Here is an 18,249-nt window from a genome sequence, read left to right on the forward strand (position 1 = left end):
ACTTTTAGACTTTCTAAAATCAGTTTAGAAGTTGAAATTAAAATTCCAAAATCGTTAAAGAAATTTGTTTCAAAAATTGAATTCCATAATGGATTTATGCCTAAAAGATTATCCAAATTTTAATTTATGGAACACCTTTTCTAATTTTCTAAAAATTTAATGCGGAAATAAACAAAAAGTACAGGCAGGCAGCTGATATATAAAATATAAGTAATTTTGGGTGAAGAAGGCATGAATGCATTTACATGAAAATAGGAGTGTTGTTAGACAATATATAACAATAATAACTATGCATTAATCCCATCAGGTAAAATCAACTACATGCCTATATAAATGTTCTATCGTAAATCATTAAAGAGTATGCAACACTAAAACTAACCTTCGCTAAATTTTAGCTTCATTTTCCGGTAAATATACATGGTTGCTACCACAGCATGTATGAGAATCTAAATTCACATGGAATCTGTGCAGAAAAGCAAAAGAATCAATTAAAAAAGGTATTAGTACAGAATATAGCACAAGTTGAAAACTATCTAGCAACCATAGTTTGGATTATTTCAAAGCAGTAATGGAAAAACAATATGAGAAGGAGAAGAAAGGTAAGAGAAAATTAAAATAAGTACAAATAAGACATAGACAAACAACTATTTATATCCCTAGTTAAACATTGGCAGAGAGGGGACCTTCATTGTCACAGAAATAATCTTTGTGGAGGGTCAATTGTACAGACCCAAGAATTTACAGCAAAATATCCACTCCCATAATAAAATAAAGGCAAATGGTAAAAAAGGTGATGGCAGCATACCTCAGATATTCTAAGAAATGACCCAATTATTGCTCCCAAGATCAAAGACGAATCTTTTCTGGTCAAACCTGATCACTTTTGAGACCTCAAAGAAGAATCTTTTCTGGTCAAACCTGATCACTTTTGAGAACCTCAACTCAAGTTCCCAAGTGCCAGAAATAAAGCCAGCACCAACATCATCCAAAAGTCCAACAAGACCTTCTGGGGATCAGAATTTCGCTGTTGCATAATTCAAACAATATTTTGTTGTTGCATAATTCAAACAACCAAATCAGATAAAACAGATCAAAACATGGAAAACACTAGCGGCATAGCAGGGGGGAAATGCCTGCATGCAGAAGAAGGAAACATGATCGGGTAGAATGAAAAGCCTTGAGGACTCGTAAACTCCTTGTTTCTATTTCTATGTTTTATTAATGTTACTTGCATATTCAAGATTGAAGACATGTACATGGTCTCAATTTGAACCTAAATGTCTTTCATCTTTGATCAAAAGAAAAGTTTGCTTGTGAGCTGTGAGGAACAGAGTTCAAATAATGAAGTTATCACATTGAGAAGAGCTTTATCCTAACTATCACCACAACCCAATTATCATTGATATGGTTATGCTTGAGAGATAGTCTGCTAAAAATTATAAAAAAACATTGCTGATATATTTTTAGCAAGCTTTTGCATGTCTGACACCAAATTGATGGTTCAAAATGCAACAAGACTGCTCAATCCCCTATGTGCAGATAAGTCAGGAATCATTGCTGCTTTTTGATCAAGAAGCATCAGTTCTACATATAAAGGTAAATGTCATGATCTTATACGAACTGTGCAGTTGAGACATAAAACACTTTCAGGTTCGTTCTTTTTTCAGGGTGGCCATGAACTAGAGCAAAAGTTTTAGTAGATGAGAAAAGTCGGCAGCAGAAAACCTTGGAGATTAAAATAATTACCACACGAGTTAGTAGTCGTGGAAGTGTCCAATCCAATGAAGAGTGTGCTACTATCACTCTTGCTTTGCAAATCAATATGCCTTTCTGAACTAAGTGATGTTGAAACAATGTCAGGTATTGAAAGTGGAAGTAAGTCAAACTAATGTTAATTGGTTTAATAAGAAGGAAAATATTCATGGAGAATCAGAGGCAACCCAAGAGGCAGCTGCAAGTGGAGAGGTAGTTTTCACGATTTGAATTCATGACCTCCAGTTCACAAGGAATCAACCTTACCATTGCATTGAGACACACCCTCTCCTTGGAGAATTAAACCAAAGCAAAATTAAAAATTAAGAATAAACTGATAGGCACAGTGACAAAAAAAGAAAGACATGCTGGATAATAGATTAGATAAACACAAGTGAAGAATTGACTCAAAATATATAACAAGCAGTAACAAGGGCATTAAGGACACCAAAAAGTATAAAACTGGATATAGTACACCAAAAAACAAAAATCAGGAACTTAATTCTTTGGAAGTAGTGAAGTTAGTCTACCACTGCTTAATGGGTCTGCAATACTGGCTAAAGTCAAATTATATTTAGTTTTAATTTTTTCGAGGCTGCATTTTGGTGGGTAGCTGTTTTACAGAGGTGAGATAATGACTGCAACACCATCATAATCAGCCACTTGTGAATATAACTCATTAAGAACCATGTTTTGTGCATATTGTGGCAACATAGTAATCATCTGTGCCAACAGTTTCATCAAGACGGGCAAGGCCTAAAAAGTAAATAAGAGGCTTGCAAAATGAAGTTAAGAAACAATATTACGGTCAGGATCCTCTCCAGTACCGGAGAGGGAAGTACATGATACTCTTTCCTTTAAATGCAAAATGAAGGCAATAACCTGTCTCTCCAGTACTGGAGAGTATTCTTTTCCAAGCTCTGAGTACAATAAAAAGTGGCAAGGCATCCAACAGGAAGATGTGGGACAATTCCCACGACCCCAGAAGTCATACCCTCAGAGGGAGTAATTCAAGGATATCCCTATAGTTAAATTGCATAAAAGAATGAATATGTATTCGAAATATAAGTCTCAGACTTAGGATTAAGATCATAAGTAGAATCAAATACCACAAAGGATATTTGTATATAATGGAAAACAAATTGCTCCTTCAATGACACTCTATCATTCTTTTCAGATTCCTTCCCCAGACATAAATGCCACGAACAAAGAATGAGAGGCTCGAGCTACTTTTCAATTCGAGTGCTCCAAATATCTAGCTTCAATTAAGAAAGCAACACTTAATGCAACAAAAATACAGACAACCCAAAATATTATTTAATACATGTCTGAATTAGCTTATCTAGTATTTAGGATATATTATATGTAAAATGCTGCGGAGATAAGTTTTGGCTGAAAAGCTATTTTGTGTAAAGATCCAGATAACCATTCATGTACTTGGTTGATATAGGATACAAAACCACAGTTGGAGCTACCATGTTGCTGAATACATGGCTGGGCAAACACTCAACAAAAGTTGGAATGACTCAGAGGTAAAACAAAATGCGAGCTTTGTACTGTATTCTAGTCTAGAAGACATATAGAATCTAACAAAATGTAAATAAAATAAAATGTAAATAAAAATTGAAGTCAAAGGCACAATTCAATAAGTCGTATTTGGACCATTTGTTAAGTCAACATAAGAGGGCATAGAGTTCGCAAAGCCTTGAACTGTCTATCTAATAAACCATATCTATAAAACTGTCACACCTAATGAATAGAACAACTAAAATTGCATCATAATAAACTAAGCAAATTTCAATATCGATATCACTTATTATCGCCTACGCCCTATCAACTTCCAACAAGACAAAATTTCTGAAATCAGTAAAACCGGACAACAATAAGATACACACAAAGATCCACAAGCAGTTACGGCAATACCAAAGGAATTAAAAGCAGAAGAAACTAATTACCTCCAGAGCCATCCCAAAAACAGCATCCTTGTTAATCAATCCCACACTTGGGCAAAGGATGTGGCATAGAGTGTGACACATGTCATATTTTCCATTAAAAAAGGTAATGTAACTTGCCCAAAAAGAACATTCTCACCACAATATTGGAGAAAGAAGAGTGGGTTTCAGGAATAAGGCAACAAACACATTCATCGGCTGACCACGAAAGATGGCTGCAAATTTTTATTTTTCCCTAAACTATAAAGCTGTCAGTCAAGTGTTATTCCAGTAAATCAAATCATATTTTCAAGGGGGTCCTATGTGTCGTAGGAGTGCATTTTTAGTGTGCAGTCACACCATGTAGCTAAGCATGATGCCCTATTCCACCAGAGGCTGGCCAAGAGAAATTTGTATTATATTGAAACTTACCAAATAATAGACTAGATAAAAAATGGGATGATCTACGACATCAAGATCTAAATTCTAATCAAATGCGGAAAGTGCAAGCTACATTAAAGGTGTTAATGAAGTACTTGCCAGAAAACAACAACATCAAATATATACAATGTTTGTAAACTGGAAGCAACTTACCATAACACATCTTATCAAGAAACCAGCGCAGCAAATACTTGTCACTGAGCCAACCTGCCAAGGTCAAAAGTTAGTGACCAATAACTTTTAGCAGAATTTTTTAATCAACATAGTCCTCCAATAATTTTTCCGTTGACTCTTGCAGCATGACCTGAACATTATATTATACGGATATACATTTTTTCCTAGGTTAAAAAACATGAAGGAACTCATACTTAGATAGAACCTCATATAGCTTCTTTTGACGACCTCTGAATTCAATGGGGAAGTGCCTCAACAGGATAAACAACCAACATCATTTTGTGAACGTTAGTCTTTGATGACATAGTAAGAATGGTGCCATCAGAAAGACAACAGTTTACCTTCCACTGTATAACAAGAAACCAAGAGCAGCAATGAATGAAATAGCTGCAAAAGAACATTTGAAGAACGTTCACAACACAATACAACTATACATGAGAAGTTTGTGTGGTAAGTACTGTTAATTTTAAAAGCAACGCAAATGTATTAATCTTTTCAATAGTATGAACTCCACATGGAATGTAGGAAAAATGAACATTAAAAGGTCATCAAATCAAATGATGATGACAGCAATAACCTGCAAGGAAGAGTTTAGAAGCTTCCACACCAGTGGCAGCTCTGCTTACGCTCATGTAAATCCAGATGATAGCCTATTATTATCAGGGCGAGAAGATGAAAAAACAAGATATTTTTACATTCAATAAACCTATGTGAACACTTCTTATTTTAAGTATTAGAAGGGTTACAAGGAGATAAGATTTGTATGCTTGCCTGTGCGAAGTAAATAAATCTGTTGACAATAAAATAAGCAGGCTTATTTGTTTGTTCACTTCTTGCCTCAAATAACATTCGAGACGCATGAACAGAATATAATTTACATCAAAGACTGTTGTGCAATTCTCCAAAAAGAAGGTAAATATACCCGGTGATATATCTCACCCAGAACAAGACAAGCAATGTATAAGTAGATAAAAACAGAAGACCAGGAACCTCCATAAGCACCTGCTCTAGTGCCTATACCATGATATATGATAATTGGTTAGAACATGATTGCAAATAAATATTGAATTGCAAAATGGAGGAAGAAAAGCCCGGAAAGAAAATGACAGAAAAAGGAAGGTAAAAAAGAAGAGTTCATAATTTCCAATATTCACATCATTCAATTTATGTATTCCTTATTTACATGGTTGACCATTGTAACATGTTGATAACAAGTTGCAGCTCTACACTGCTTCAAAATGATTTACAACACTCTTTATGAATTTGCTACATAATTGAAATACTAAGAAAATATGAACCGCTTCTGACTTAGAAGAAAAATTCCACTAGGAGCCTCTCTTGGATTTGCAATCTTAATTCTGTCCATATGTGGGTTTTTTCATCCCTTGTGGTCCTCTCTCATCCTTTGTAGTGTTCTTTGAAACCATTTTGACATTCCTTTATCTATTTATTTATTTATTTATTTCATCTCTTGCGGCTGCTGTCTCCCTTTTATTTCATTACGTTTTTCTTTCCATTATCTATTTATTTATTTCCAGTTTTCTTAATCTTTCGGCACATATTTTTTAGATGTGTGATTTTTATACAAATCTGAGAGACCACAAGGCCTTCTATTCCTTTCAAAGAGGGGAGGTGTGATAGGAAAAGTGAGTATTGGAGTTCTCAGCCACGATGCGTAAAGCAATCCTATTTGGAGGAATCAAGACACCCTAGCCCGATGGAAGTATATTAGTCCCTTCATTTCTTTCATTCCCCTTAGTTTTCATTGTTCGAAATTCAGATTTCATGAGGTTTTTAGTGTTTTTGAACTTTTTGTATGCTTAAAGGTGCAATCAAGCCATCCTTCCAAGAGGAAAACAAAAAGAAGCTCTCTATTCCCTATAGATATAAAAGGCAAATCCTATTCAAACGAGAATTATAATAAATAAAGGAAGGAAGATAAAAACAATATTACAATGCATAAAACTAAAACTTAAACAAGAAAGAAGAGGAGTTCAGAAATGTTAATGAGAAGCGATCTAAACTTAAAGAAGAAGATCGATTCGTAAAATAAAATAAAAAATCACAAACCAAATCAGAGATCAGAAGATTGAAAGAATGTGAAAATTATGGATAAAACCAATAAAAAAGAAAGTGAAGAACAAACAAACAGATAATGGAAACTAACAAGTCAAAAACGGAAACTTTGAGTGTCAGCCTCACATCCTACATACCTTAGTTTTCAGATAGCAAGTGACTTACAATGGAACCCCTAATAAGGGATGGCAACAGATAAAGTTGATCTGCTACACCTCCTCACTTCATAACCAATTCTCCTGGACATTGGTTGTCTATAAAAGCAGATTTTCAAATACACATTTCTGGTAAAAAATATATATTATGGGATTTGAAGTGGTTCAGTAGTCATTGCACTGCTGGTATTGCAATTTCATAAAAGGAATGATAGTTAAATGGATCCAATTGAGTAGTATATCATGAGAATAACAAAGTGAAAAGTTCAGTATTGAAGGTTATAAAAGATTATCAGATCTCATGAAAACTTAACATTTAAAGAATGACTTACAATCTGCTTATTAAATCGTGAAGAACATCCATTGAAAAAACAAACTTTCTGAAATAACTGTTCATACAAATTTATCGAAATCTAAAAATACACAACAATAACCGCAAAATTAATACTATGGCAATTGAATTGCTGATATGACTTTTATTTGGTCATGTTCTGCAAAATTCTGTTTCAGAATCTGAGATTTGAGAAAGTCTAGCATGCATCTAATAGAAGTTACTTAGTGCTAGATGTTAAAACATGAGATAATATACAGAGAAAATATTTCTTTTTCACAAGATAGAAATGTTAATAACCATAAAAATAGATGAGGCCAAAAAGACTGCAAAAGGATATGCAGTTACAATCAGATGTAACCATTCATGAGATATTGTCAGAATCCTTGAGGATTGGCCATAAAAGAATATTTCCTTCTATATATACAGAATATTTTCAAAGTTCAAACCATACAAACATCGTATTTACACTTCAAGAGTGGGTACTGAGCAGAGATCCAAACACACCCCATTCTAGTTCATTGACAAGAGAAGTAAGGCATTTCATGAAGGAATTGATTGATATTTTGATACATTTAACATACTGTAATCAATAATTTTCATACAATTTCATTCCATGACCGTGCTGGAAAGCCGGTTGAAGAAGGCATGAATGCATTTACATGATGATTTTTAACAGAATGTCAAGCCTATAAAAATAGGAGTGTTGTTACAGAATATACAACAATAATAATTAAGCATTAATCCCATCAGGTAAAATCAACAACATGCCTACATGAATCGCTAAAATGCTCTATCATAAATGCTATTTTGGCTGAAAAGCTATTTTGTGTAAAGGTCCAGAAAACCATTCATGTACTGAGTTGATATAGGATACAAAAACATCGTCGGAACTACCACGTTGCTGAATACAAAGCTGGACAAACACTCAACAAAAGTTGGAATGACTCATAGGTAAAACAAAATGCAAGCTGTTTGTACTGTATCCTTGGACCATTAGTCTTCAGTTTTCTAGTCTAGAAGACATAGAATCTAACAAAACGTAAATAAAATAAAAAGTAAATCAAAAAATTAAGTCAAAGGCACAATTGAGTAAGTCGTACCTGGACCATTTGTTAAGTCAACATAAGAGGACATAGAGTTCGCAAAGCCTTGAATAGGTATAGAAGAGCCACAGCCTGACTTCTAAACCCTAGTCCTAAAACTGTCTAATAAACCATATCTACTAAACTATGCAAATATCAATGTCAATATCGCATGACGCCTACGCCTATCAACTTCCAACAAGACAGAATTGCTGAAAAGAGTAAAATTGGACAACAATAAGATACACACAAAGATCCACAAGCAGTTATGGCAATAGCAAAGGAATTAAAAGCATAAGAAACTAATTCCCTCCAGAGCAATCCCAAAAACAGCATCCTTGTTAATCAATCCCACACTTCGGAAAAGGATGTGGCACAGAGTGTGACACATGTGATATTTTTCATTAAAAAGGGAAAGGAATTAAAAGCAGAAGAAACTAATTACCTCCAGAGCAATCCCAAAAACAGCATCCTTGTTAATCAATCCCACACTTCGGCAAAGGATGTGGCACAGAGTGACACATGTGATATTTTCCATTAAAAAGGGCTTAAGCCTTCTAGTTATGGCAATAGCAAAGGTACATAATGACCTGACGGTGGCTTGCTACATTATGCCTTGTTAAGCCTTCTTCTTTCATTAGTTCCAATATTCTTGAAGGAATAGCAGATAACATATTCTTGATCGATGCCAAGTTGTCCCAATACCTTCACAAATTTTTTGTGCATCTCTGGTGTCCAGTCTACCTGAGACAAAAATCAAGTACTAAAACTGTATTAAGATAAAAAATGGCAGATAACATATATTACAAACTAAGAGTATTTATGGCATACAAAAAACTGTTCAAATTCAGTAGTTATTTGTATGTGGATCATACATTTCTACTTTGATCACAACATCTCAATGAATTTTTCCATAACTAGAGAACACATTCTATTTAAAACTGATGATATGAAAAGTGATGATTGGATCAGTGCTTTTTAAAAAAGATTTGATAATTCCATTATAAAATTTCCTTTAATCAGCTAATGAATTTGGAATGTGAAATGTTTAAAATCCATGTAATTTCTTCATTAATTCCAAGCATGCAAATGCAAAATATTGGGAATATTTACAGATTAAAGAACACTTCCAACATATTTTTTCTAGTAATGTGAGCCATACAGTTATTTATACCAATAACATGAGCATGTGCCAGCAAATAGTACAGGCAAGATGGTCAGAAGAACATGATACAAAGAATGAGTCATCATAAATCAGCTTACTTTCATCTTCCTATTAGCTTTAGTTAGCACTGACTTTCTTGGGATATTTTCTATTACTGTCAGTCTTGCTTTGAATCTTTATAATCTGTGGATGTGAAGAAACTGCATTCTCACTCTCACCCTTAGAACGATGGGCAAAGTCCTCTTCCTCCTTAACCAGAGTCTTCTTGGGTTCCCTTTGTAATGAAGTACTTTCAGCACTCAAATTACCACACGTAGTTTCGACAGGTTTAGTTCAAACATGGTTACATTAGAAACTATATAGCTCACGTTATATTAGAATAAACAGGCAACTTAGTGCTACAAAGTCCAAACACAATGGTGTCAGGCTGCCAGCAGTCAGGTCCTCCAAAAATTTGGTGTCACCAATAAAGTCCTTTAATATTACAGATAAGTCATTGGAAGGACGTATGTGGTGCAGGTGATGCTTTAAATCTTTGAAGAACTTCATTGGTGACAAAAAACTTTTAAGGCCCTAACTGGTAACACTATTATTTTTGGAAAACTAAGAGAAAATTTACTCTTAATAGTAAATGACAATGTATTGTCGGCTTGTCATTAAGATTTACAGACCTTATGAACCACATGCTGCCGGATATTTCTGAGTTTGTCCTCACAGAGTGGTTTGCAAAGGAACTCAACTGCACCAAGCTTAAAAAAGAAAATGGAATTAAGAGTCAAGAGATATGTACTCAGTTTAATTAATTAAAAATTATAGTTTGGTAATATGAAGTTGATTTTATTAGTGCACTAGTTTTGAGGGAAAGATGCTTCTGGATTTTATTTTATAATTCGAAAGGACCAAAAGCATGAATTAACATAATGCCAAATAAATGCCAATGAAATAGAAGATTGGAGTTGTCTCAAAGAATATTAGTCCCTACATCAAAAGTTGTTAAATACCACTAGTCAGAAATTTTTACAGCAATTAGAGAAGAGCTTTGAAGTAAAACTTTACTCATTTCCCATGTCATTTTCCCTTTTACAGCACTCATCAATTTCCTTTGGTAAAAGCTACTCAACATAAAAACAACAGCAACTAACAATCCTACAAACAGAAAAAAATATAAATAAAATTAACAAAAAACTTACAATTTTTACAATTACTGAAGGTGTTGATTCTTTATATTAGGAATTGATTTTGGCTTAGCATTCAAACAGTGCATCTTCGAGGTCTAAGTTTAATGGGGGAAAACTAATTTAATTATTTTTCCATTAATGATTGGCAAGTCCTTAGCATTCTCAAAAAGTTTGAAACTTCCCAGGCCTCTGCTTGTACTCACCTGCAATTTCAATGAATGCATATAATAACAAGATACATGAGAGTGTAGTAGCAAAATGTATAAGATATAAAAAAGTCAATTACAAGATAAGTTCCTCCCCTGATTTTAATATATTTTATGATCAAGACTCCAGATTATCATTCTTCCTCAGAGATATTCAAATTATTTTTTCTATTTTTCATCTTGAGCAACTGACATATTCTTCTCATCTTGCGTAATTGACATGTTGATTTTAATATATTTCGATGATTGTCATTTATATAGAAAATAAATTTTCATTACCTCCACTATGGCAATGTGTAAGTCTTCAAGTCTACTTGAAAATGAAATTTAATTTTTCATTGCAGAATGTAGATCCTGTACAGAAACTCTCAACTTTACCATATTGATGAAACTGCTCCCAAATTAGTGTCACTTGCCAATAGCATACCAATGAATCATGGGGAATATTAAAATAACTATAAAGCCCTACATAAATTCATGAACCAATTACCAATGAACAGTGATTTGATGAACCACTAGGAATAATAAGGTAGCATAATGTTATGCTACCTTATTAGTTATTATAGAAATTTAAATTAAAAACTAATATATTTACCATGTAAAAATAATTATGATGACAATTAGGGATTTTTGCGGTTTGTGTCAGTTTTTAGGCAAAAAAACATTCTATCTAAACAAATAATTAATTTACGATTCGCTCTGGTCAAACTTTTTTACATGACATTCAATTTAATCTAATCCAAATATTATCTACCCTTTACAATTTCCTACACACATAGTTTTAATAATTGAAGTACATGTAATTTGTGTGGAAAAAAAAGTAATGTTATCAGAATAGTTTACATTACTAACCAACCCTTTTAACCTTAATTGCTAATGTATAAGTTTACGGTTCTCAGACTAATGGCGCTTTCAACTTTACCCATGTATAAATGCACCACAAAAAGAAATAAATGCACTACAGCATAAATCTGCCTAGAAGCAGAGAAAAGTTTGGCCAGAATAATTGTTAACCAAGTAAATAAGACAATGTTATACTTGAGTGAATTAATCTTAATGCCAGTTACTAACATAAGAATCAAAAGAAGAAGAAAAAATCTTACTTGGGCGTAATTCTTATGGTCAAGTTTCTATATGAGAAGCAATCTTGGCCATTTGACTTTGAATATTTATACATTTTTTCTCTTCAAGGGTGTTCCATGTAGAAAGCAACAAGCCTGGCTTCCATGCACAGCAAATTTCAACCCTTGTGTCCAAACTCCTCTCTACCTCAAACTGCAAAGAAAGAAGTTAAAAACTAAACTAGTGCAGGACTGAACTAATCTCAAATTTCTAATCAAGACTTCATTTGGCTTTACATCTTTGAAAATGCCTGCCATCATAATGTTGAAAATTGCACCTACTTCTATTTCTTGTTGAAAATTGTTGATCTTCACTAGAAGTTCTTCATAATCGAAATTGTTGCAAATTGTTACAATTACCACATATATGTAGGTAAGTGATGAACAAAATTAATATTGTGGCAATCAAATTGCTGATATGACTTTTCTTTGGTCATGTTCTGCGTAGTTATGTTTCAAAATCTAAGATTTGAGAAAGTCTAGCATGCATCTAATAGAAGTTACTTAGTTCTAGATGTTAAAACATGAGAGATAATATACAAAGAAAATATTTCTATGGTGAAGATAGTTTGAATAAGCCCTTTGGAATCAAGATATAAGAAAATATTACACCAAATCAAAATAGTTGTTAACTGAGAGTTGAGAAACTAAACACCTCTTTGAGAATATTGGTTGGGAGAACAGAAGCATAATTTCAATTTTCTTAGTTATGTTGAAAAGTGGTGAAGGGAGAGTGAGAGTGGAAGGTATATGAGAATTGTAAAGACAGTAGTAAGAGAGAAAAGTAAGAAAAACAGCAATAGTAGCATTATCCCATACTTCTTCCCCTTTCTTCTTCTTTCTCCAAAATGAAGGAGAGAATGATTTGGGAAGGAAAAACTAGGAGGCATGGTAACAAGTGGCTTGTTCTGGATTCATGGTTTTGGAAAAGGAAGCTAAGTCTATAATAGAACAAGAAAAGTAAAAGAACATGTGTAACCTGTTCATAATAAGCAACCACTTTTGGAAGAAAAAGAAGACTAAAACAAAAATGGAAAACAAATGAAAGCACATACCAAGCAGAGAAAGAGATGAAACCAAATTGAAATGGAAAATAGAAAGAATTCTCCTCCTCCAAGGGTTTCCCCTTCACAAACAAATTCTAAATTGCTGAATGCACCTTTTCTATCCTTATTATTTTCTATTTATCTTATTAATCCCTACAATAACTAATTGCTTTAATTGCTCCGATGACTAAGGTGTATATGTCACACCAAAGTAATAGTTGGCATCTCAAGGTTGCCTCATTGACGCTCCTCATGTGATGGGAAGCTATCCCAGAAACCCTCCTTGCCTCAAAGGATTTCTTGATTTCAATGAAAATTGTTAAAAACACAAACATTTTGAAGTAGTCAAGAATTCAGTTATGTTACCTATTAGATTTCCAGACTTTCGCAACATCAAATTCTACCAGGATGGCTCCAAGAAGATGCTGAGAGAGTTGTGACACTAATATAGGGTCAGAAAAACACACAAGGAAATCATATTACATCATGAGAGTATAAACATTCTTGAATAATTAAGAATATTATTCTATTAGAGTGAGTTAGCTATGTCAAATAAGATTGATAATCTAGAAAGAAAAAGAACTGAGAAATGCGTAGCACTTACAAATGGTTGGAGTATTCCTCAAGTTTCAACCATTGTTGAAAAAAGAAAGAACCAAAGCACAACATGTAACCCATGTACCAAAAGTAACAGAACCAAAGAAATTGCCTCAAGATTTTAGGATTTTGATTTGCTTGACACTTTGGTGAAATCAAATAGTAAAAAGATAGCAAGAAAAGAAGAAATCCCTACAAGAATTGAATTAGCTCTATATTTAATGATGTTTCTTCAGTTGCTTCAAAACAATGACACGGAGAAATTGAGAGAGATGAAATGCGACAAATTCACTATCTTCTCACTTTCTCTGTCTCTATCTCTTACACACCAACAACAACAATATGTATAGAGTGTTTTGAACATACAACTCTATATAGAATTGATGTAACGGTCATGCGCAACATGGCCCTGGCCCAATATGGTTTAATTTTGATAAAACTTCAGAATTAATATTTTTGTTGATGAGATAGTATTTAAAATATTGATAATCATTTTTATAAGATATTTAATATTTTTAATTTGAAATATCAAATATATATTATTTTCTAATTCCTCGCATTAAAATTTTGAATACTCTATTTTTCATCATTAGGACAAACAATTAAATTTTAGAAATGAAAAATAATAAAACTTAGCAAGTGGTACTAGAAAATAAAGTGGCAGAGAAATAAAGAAACCTGATATATTACCTCTTTGAAAATTATAACATTTTTATATAGATGGAAGCATTCATTCTTCTCTTTGATTGAATCACTTCAGCTTCTACAGTGAAAAGGAAGTTCCTAGTTCCAAAATATAATCTTCTTAGCTGTAATCTTCTTTTGCTCCTTCCAAAATATAATTCTTTTCTCTTCAAATTTCACCTAGGAGTGCATACATGATGGCAGTGCATTAATTTTACTTTGCACCTAGCCATTACATTTGTGATATATTTTGTACATATCCAAGACGCTGTTAGTAGTACCTGTTATTAAATTAATAGTCAAATATTACTCCATCAAGTTGAGCTGTAAGAAAACATGTTGAACTTAAATTAATAGTATCTGTTATTGAACATGTATTTGTACAGAGCTCTCTGCTATTGCCAGCTTTATCTGTACTATTTTTGTTCGGTTCTGGGACTAATTCTACCTTTGTATGTGATCAAATCATCAAGGATTTGGAACTTGCTCAAAAAGTAAAGGTTTTAGTATTTCAAAAGCTAAATAGGTTTCACCTATTAGTGCCTGAAATTCTAATTTTGCCAAACTAAATAAGTGCAAATGGATCAAATAATGTGCTGAGCAATGAGTGAATGAGTCCAAAATTAATCCTGCAAATTTGGTTGAGAAAATAGAAACTTTCTGTTCATTGATTTTTTATGCACTATGCTGGACCCCTACCATAGCATGGTCTCAGTAGCTGGCTGCATTATATATTAAAGCAAGTATGAAGGAAAGAATATCATTGGAATATATATGGCTGCATTATATGCAGTCACAATGGTAAAGTATATCATTGGATGCTGACTATAGCAAATAGTGCATACATGAGATGGCAGTGCCTAAGAAATTATAAGCTTGGTAACAAATTTTTTAAAACTTGAAACCACAACACTTGAACTAGGTGTGGAAATTTTCACTTACACTCAATCCTATCCATTTATTCTACCCTCAAATGAAAGTAAAATAAATGGATGAGTTTGGATGTATTAGTTTGAAAGTAAATAGAGCAAACTTTTCAACAGAATCTTGTAACTCACAAGTTTCCTGGATCAATAAATGGAACATTAGTAATGAGAGCCCACACAAAACATTATCAGCTAAGGCAAAAAAAAGCCTTACAAAACAAACCTGAGCTATTGAAAGTTTCCTCCATGAATGGATAGCATCAACTTAAATTAGCCAGACTGAGCAACAGGCTCAGATGCATCTGCTCCTTGCCTGCAAATTGTGAAAGCAAAATGGAAGTTTGATCCACAAATTTTTTTTTGACATTCATTTATCATCAGGAGGGTCAAGGAATAGGATGCTATGAAGGCAAAAAGAAACTTACTTTTAGATAGGTAAAAAATGCTTTAGATTGAACACATTACATCTTTATCAACTCACAATTTGAAAATTATTCTCAATTTTGACTGCATGATTTATATACAAACAACAACCAAATATTAATCTCAATAGGTGAAAACATATCAACAAATGCAAAAACATCAAAAATATATGTGTTGTGTCAATGTTTAAACTTGAATTCTGGAACAAAACAAGCAATTAGTTTTCACCACTCTATGATATAATCTGCAATTTACAATAAAAGCAACTTATATGAATTTAAATAAGTTTTAGTTACAGGACAACTTTTGCAAAAACAAAATTAAGATTCCAACCCATTTAATAGAAATGAAACTATTTAGTCTATGCAAATGGGAAAGAATATTCCAGATGTTATGAAACAAAGCACAAATTTAGATTATTTTCCAAGTCAAAATTCATGAGCAGGCAACGCACCACATGCAGCTGAATCCTTTCAAATACAAAGTGTCTGTGCGTGAGAGAGAAATATTACATATTAATGGCTACAATGTATTTGAATTTTGAAGTATGTATTATACAACATCTACAGCAGAATCAATCTGAAGATTATACATCACCCCCATTTTTTCAGTTTCTAATCAATTATGCTGCAACAAGGAAATAAATGTCATTCACCTCCTGCTTTTTAAGGGGGTCAGAAGATTATTTCTCTGACATAAAATTTGTGGCCTGTGTATAAATAAGGCAAAATAGATAGAACTGAACAAACACATGGTTGACCAATAGACATTAGAGTCAAGGCATTTCACCCTCAATACCAACTACCAAGTATTAAAACAAAGATAAGGTTATAGGAGTAGATAGTGTATTGACTTTTAACTATAAAGGATTGTATATGCATTGAAAACTCTAATAGCTACAGAGGATTTGAAATAGCAGCACAAAAGAGTTTCAAGGACTCATAAATTGGTAGTCCAAAACTATTTTGCATAAATGTTCAATTTTCATAGACATTGTTTGTTATATTAGACAAATGTTCATGTCAAAATAAGAAAAGAATAAAACAACTATATATTTGTAATGCATTACCACATAATGAACCAAAACTTCAAAACAATGAGTCAATTGGTCTTCTCATATATGTACTCTTCTTCATTTGAACCAATGGGGGACTTCAATTCCGACATTATGCTAAGTATCAATGTCTCCTATTGGTAGTCCAAAACTAATTTGCACAACTGTTCAATTTTCATAGACATAGTTTGTTATATTATACAACAGCTACAGCAGAATCAATCTGAAGATTATATATCACCCCCATTTTTTCAGTTTCTAATCAATTATGCTGCAACAAGGAAATAAATGTCATTCACCTCCTGCTTTTTAAGGGGGTCAGAAGATTATATATCACCCCCAATGAAGAGTGTGCTACTATCACTCTTGCTTTGCAAATCAATATGCCTTTCTGAACTAAGTGATGTTGAAACAATGCCAGGTATTGGAAGTTCAGCTTCTAGGTCAAAAGGTTTAGCGCAGCTGCTTTCTGGAATGGGTATAATGCACTTTAAATATGCAGTTATGTAAACATGTTCTCCGTTTTCCCTATCTTCATTTATCTAGAAAGAAAGGGAACTCAGAAACATGTAGCACTTACAAGTTACAAATTCTATATGAATTCAAGTTTCAACCGTATAATTTAAGGTCAAAAAAGCAAGAAAAGCACAACAGAGAGTGAAACTTTAATGGATACTTATTTATATTTGAGGTCCTCAATCTTGTGCAAACTTTCTCTCGCAACATTAACGTGTCAAGGAAATATAAAGAATCATTATAGGCTAGATTTTTGGTCTTCGAAGAATAAACATTCTTGAGTTGTCAAGCCATAAGGAAATTGTATTCTCCCTCTTTCTGTTCCACCAAGATCGCTTACCCACACTCTCAATCCACCAAGAATAAACATTCTGAGAAATTGTTTGAAGATTTTAGGGTTTTGATTTGCTTGACACTTTGGTGAAATGAAATAGTAAAAAGAATTGAAATGTTAAAACAAAAAACGGGGAAATGGAAGAAAGAGAAAAATAGAGTAAGAAAATAAGAAATCCCTTCAAGAAAGGAAGAAATTGAATTGCCTCTGTTGCTGAAGGAAGAGATAAAATTGAGAGATGAAATGCCACAAATTCTCACTCTCTCTCTCCAAGAACCAAAGCACACCCAACAACAACAATGTATGTGTTTGAACGTTCAACGACAATATATAGAGTTAAGTTAACGTAAATATCACGCACACTTAAACGTAACGGTCACACGAAACATGGGCCCTGGCCCAACGCCTCATATGCTTTAATTTATTTTTGGTTATCTATTGCTTTAATTTTTATACAACTTCAAAAATATTTTTTAATAACATAGTATTTAAAAACATTTGATAACTATTTTTAAAAATATTTAATATTCTTTTGAAACTTTTATCATTTTCAGCTATTAATATTTTCACTACTCTATTTTTTTATCATCAAGGCAAGCAATTGATAAATAATATTTTAATAGTTTAAGAAATGAAAAATAATAGAGACTTATCAAGTGCCACTAGAAAATAGAAAATAACATTGGTAGAGAAATAAGAAACCTGATATGTGAGATCTTTTTTGATATTTTATAATTCTTCTCTTTGATGGAACCACTTAAGTTTCTACATTATGTCCTTCATCTTGACTCTCTTCTAAAATATCCCTCATCCTAACAATGAGAGTGAGTTGTAATGCTTTGAAAATATAAGTCCACAAATGTCACCAACTCTTGTCATTGCCTAATTGTTCCTCTTTTCTCCACCACCATCACCTTAACAAACATGAAACTCTAATTCAACATTAATAGCAACTAATAAGGCAAATATGATTTTCGCAGTAATGTTAAATTTACAATGGTCAATTAACTACATTAAGCGTGTAACAGCTATCAAAAGCTACTTTTAGAAAGAC

The 18,249-nt window shown here is 32.9% G+C and overlaps 2 long non-coding RNA genes across 2 annotated transcripts in view; both read right to left on the bottom strand.

The window, feature by feature from the left end:
• The window catches only part of LOC109349498, a 31,470-nt gene that overhangs the window by 8,709 nt on the left and 4,512 nt on the right, over nucleotides 1–18,249 (bottom strand). The window lies entirely within an intron of this gene.
• LOC109349499 lies at nucleotides 10,263–11,056 on the bottom strand. Its single transcript, XR_002107980.1, has 2 exons — nucleotides 10,774–11,056; nucleotides 10,263–10,491 (listed from the first exon to the last, which is right to left on the bottom strand). It is a non-coding gene; the product is annotated as an uncharacterized LOC109349499 (long non-coding RNA).

Source organism: Lupinus angustifolius, chromosome LG06 (assembly GCF_001865875.1).
Source record: "Lupinus angustifolius cultivar Tanjil chromosome LG06, LupAngTanjil_v1.0, whole genome shotgun sequence".
Lineage (NCBI taxonomy): Eukaryota > Viridiplantae > Streptophyta > Magnoliopsida > Fabales > Fabaceae > Lupinus > Lupinus angustifolius.